Raw genomic sequence first — 4,469 nt, 5'->3', positions numbered from 1 at the left:
TCAAATCAGGGGTGGGCTGCTGGGGGTTCGCAGGGGTTCGGGAGAACCTATAGCTAAGATTCTGTGCAGTTTGGAAAACCCCCAAATCCCACTCCTGGCTGGCCCCGCCCATCCCAGGAGTCCCTCATTTTGGATGCAGGTAAGTGCAGTGGAGACTCGGGGAGGGCGAAAAACGGGCCTACCGGAAGTTCAGGAAGGTCAGAAACAGGCCCATTTCTGGCCTCCAGAGAGCCTCCGGTGCCTGGGGAGGCCATTTTCACCCTCCCGGAGGCTCAAACAAAACCTCCGGAGCCCAGAGAGGGCAAAAACACACACACACACACACACACAGACACACACGCACCCCGCCGTGGTGCAGGAGGCCGACTAGGCCACGCCCACCATGGCCACGCCCACCCAGCAACCGGACAGAGATCCCCTTGCTAAAATTTTTGAAGCCCACCCGTTAGACAATTCATTCCCATTGTCTGTTCGTCGACGGTTGTGTTATCGTGTTGTCTGAAAGCACCACAAGCGTCCATGATTGAATTCCCTGTATACATCTGACCCTTCCGTTTGGCTTATCTTTAAAAGGCACGAACTAAATTGAACTAACCTAATCAGAGTTTAGGTTAACTCTCTGTGCTGTGGGGGGGAGAGGGGAATCCATAAATTGGAAGTGGATTAAATGAAGTTGTGCAAACACAGCTTTGCCGGAAGGCTGAACTCTTTTAATTTCTGGATAAGGGCCAACGTTAGTCCTTAATCAACTCTTTGGAGAGCCGGATTTGCACAATACCCTCGGCTATAAATCTGCCAGTTACATTTTCGCTGAGTCAAATCGTGTGAACCCAGCTGATGCTCAAACACAATACAGTCCTCGGCTTACGATCGCAAAGTTTCTCTTGCTGAGCAAGACAGCGGTTAAGTAGGTTTTGCCCCGTTTTACGACCTTTCTCGCCACGGCGGTTAAGCGAATCACGGCAGCTGTTAAGTTAGTCACACCGTCGTTAAGCGAATCCAGCTTCCCCCCCCTTTGCTTGCCCAAAGGTCGCCAAAGGGGATCAAGTGACCCTTGGGGAGACTGCAACCGTCATAAATACGAACCAGTGGCCGTGCATCTAAATTTTGATCTCGTGCAACGGTCGTTAAGTGTGAAAAATTGTCATAAGTCCCCCTTTTTTCAGTGCCGTTGCAACCTCGGTCACTCAGTGAATAGTTCAAGTTGAGAACTAAGGTACTTCTAGAGCTATATTCATAGAATACATTCCCCCATAACTTACTCAAATAATATTCGTTGGCTGCATTTTTGTGACATGCCATGGAATGGAATGGAATGGAATGGAATTGAATTGAATTGAATTGAATTGAATTGAATTCTTTATTGGCCAAGTGTGATTGGACACAGAAGGAATTTGTCTTTGGTGCATGTGCTCTCAATGTACATAAAAGAAAAGATACGTTCGTCAAGAATCATAAGGTACAACACTTAATGATAGTCATAGGGAAAGTCAATATAAATCGTAAGGGTACAAGCAACAAAGTTACAGTCATACAGTCATAAGTGGGAGGAGATGGGTGATGGGAACGACGAGAAGATTAATAGTAATGCAGACTTAGTAAATAGTTTGACAGTGTTGTGGGAATTATTTGCTTAGCAGAGTGATGGCGTTTGGGAAAAAGTTGTCCTTGTGTCTAGTTGTTCTGGTGTGCAGTGCTCCATAGCGTCGTTTTGAGGGCAGGTGTTGAAACAGTTGATGTCCAGGATGCGAGGGGTCCATAGATATTTTCCCAGCCCTCTTTTTGACTCGTGCAGTATACAGGTCCTCCATGGAAGGCAGGTTGGTAGCCATGGTTTTTTCTTCTGCAGTTCTAATTCTCCTCTGAAGTCTCTGTCTGTCTCGTTGGGTTGCAGAGCCAAACCAGACAGTTATAGAGATGCAGATGTATGTCAGCCAACAAGATTACATCCCTGTTATTTGCAAAGCAGTTTTACAGCTTGAACAAATTTCTATGCCTTTTGAGCCAGCCTATTCCGAGAATATATTTAACATTCATTGTTCGTTAGCGAATAAAGTTTCTTCTCCACACGAATAGTTAGCTTATATTAGATGTTTATAGTTCAGCTGGATTTCTTAAGGTCAGTTTTTAATAGAGTCCTCCAACTGGGAGATGAAAGATAGCTGCCACACTGTCCAGGCTGCTGGGCTCTTCCCCCCGAGTCACAAACCAACTTTTCCCTGGAAAATGGAGAAATCCCTAAAAGGCCAAAAAAAAAAGGTTCTTGTTTAGAAACCCATTCCACATTCAGATGTAATTTCCAGTTAATTAGCCTAAAGTATGCTTCAGAGGAGCCCCCAACATCTGGAACCTTGTCATGGAATGGAAAAACTGTTCCGGTGTTTGAATATTTGCTGGTTTTGTCTAAATGAGAGCCGGTGTACCTTCCCTGCCTCTCTAACAAAGCAAACCCAGGCCCCTCCAGCTGTTGAACATCTGGGGGGAAAAAGTCGGTTTATTTGATGTTTCCTAGCGCTTCCAGGCCTTTGCTAGACTTTCATTAGAAGTGGCCACCAGGTCCATTGCTAAACAGCCCTCGAATAGAGAAATCGGTGCTGGCGTGTGTGTTAATCCCTGGGGGGCGTGTGGTGTCCATAGATGTCTGTCTCACATCTGGAGGGGTTTCCAAGCCCACAATCTGATTAAAGGGGTTGCTCCTTCGGCCAGTTGCAAGGGCAGTTTTGGGGGGCCAAATCAGGTTGCCAAGTCTTACGTTACACATGTCCTTGTGTTCTTGAGTAGCACCAGGAAACCCTGTAGGACCGTCTGCCCTGGGGTCTTGCAGAGAAGGGAACCCCCCCCCCCCCAAAAGTCTAGGAGCAAATGGTCAATACAGGAAAATATTTGTAGCTCAGGGTTGAGCGGAGGGCTCCTTGGTGCTCTCCGAGTTGGGTGGTTTTCTTGCAGACGTTCCATGACCCAAGTAGGGAATATCATCAGTGTTAGAAGGGAGTGAGGTTTGCAGAGAGGAGGAGGAGGAAGAGGAGAAAGGAGACAGAAAGGGACTGTGGAGTCCTCAGTGCTCTCTGAGCTTGGTGGTTTTCTTACAGACATTTCATGACCCAGCTAGATAACGTCATCCATGCTAGAAGGGAGAAGACATTGTGGGGAGCAGTGGGAGGGGGACTGTGGGGTCCTTGGTGCTCTCTTGCAGACGTTTCATGACCCAAGTAGGTCACATCATCAGTGGAGGGGAGTAGGGTTTGCAGAGGGAGGAGGAGGAGAAGGGGAAGGAGGAGGAGGAGGAGGAGGAGGAAGAGAAGAAGTGTGAGGCCCTTGGCGCTCTCTGAGTTTGGGGGTTTTCTTGCAGACGTTTCATGACCCAACTAGGTAACACCATCAGTGCTAGAAGAGGGGGGGGGAAGACTGTATCGTCTTTGATGCTCTCAGCTTGGTTGTTTGCTTGCCGACAATTCATTAGCTAGAAAAGAGGGGAGCTTGCGAAGAGGAGGAGGAGGAGGGAAAGGATTGTGGGGTCCTTGGTGCGCTTGGTGGTTTTCTTGCAGACATTTAATTACCCAATTAGGTAACACCATCAGTGCTTAAAAGGGTGTGGGGAGAGAGAGGAAGGAGGAGGAGGAGGAGGAGGGTGTTGCCGGGCGGCGCCTGTGGGGTCCTCGATGTTGGCTGAGCTTGCTTGTTTCGTTGAAGACGTTTCATGACCCAGCTTGGTAATATCATCAGTGCTAAAAGGGAGGGGAGGTTGTAGAGAAAAGGAGAAGGGGGGAGGGCTGTGGGGTCCTTGGGGGCTCTCTCAGCTTGGTGGTTTGCTTGCAGGCATTTCATGACCCAACTAGGGAACTTAATCAGTGTCAGAAGGAAGTGGGGTTTGGGGAGAGGAGGGAGGGAGGGGTCGAAGGCCTGTGTGGTCCTTGATGCTCTCTTGAGCTGAGCTCTTCGCTTTTCAAGACGTTTCTCGCTCCAAGCTAGGTAACAACAACAACCATCAGTGCAGGAGCTGGTCAGTAGCAGTAATAGAGCTGGAAGGGGCCTTGGAGGTCATCTAGTCCAACCCCCTGCTCTCGCAGGAGACCTGCACTAGGGATTCGAACCGCAGAACCTTTCTGATCGACAGTGTTTTAGCCACTGAGCACGTATCTTGCAAAGGCCACCATTGCGATACACGTGCTTGCAAGCTCTCCTCCTCCGCCCTGGGACCCGCCGGAGCCGGACAAGGCGGGCGATGCGCGGGCGCCAGGTTGCAACTCCAGCCGAGAGCGCGGTTTCCACTCTTCCCCCTCCCTCCCTCCCTCCCTCCAAGCCAAGGTGCGCGGGCAACCTGAACCCGGGGGGGGGGGGGGGATGGGTGGGCGGAGCCCTTTCTCCCCGCAACCAATGGCCGCCCGGCCCCCGAAGCCACGCCTCGTGGCCACGCCCCCGGCTCTTGGAGTGCGGCGCGCGGCAGCGGCGGGGCTCAGTCGGCGAGGGGA

The sequence above is a fragment of the Pituophis catenifer genome, unplaced genomic scaffold (genome assembly GCF_029215685.1).
Source record: "Pituophis catenifer annectens isolate HBS135680 unplaced genomic scaffold, rPitCat1.0.hap2 SCAF_7, whole genome shotgun sequence".
Lineage (NCBI taxonomy): Eukaryota > Metazoa > Chordata > Lepidosauria > Squamata > Colubridae > Pituophis > Pituophis catenifer.
Note: the sequence above shows the minus strand (reverse complement) of the source record.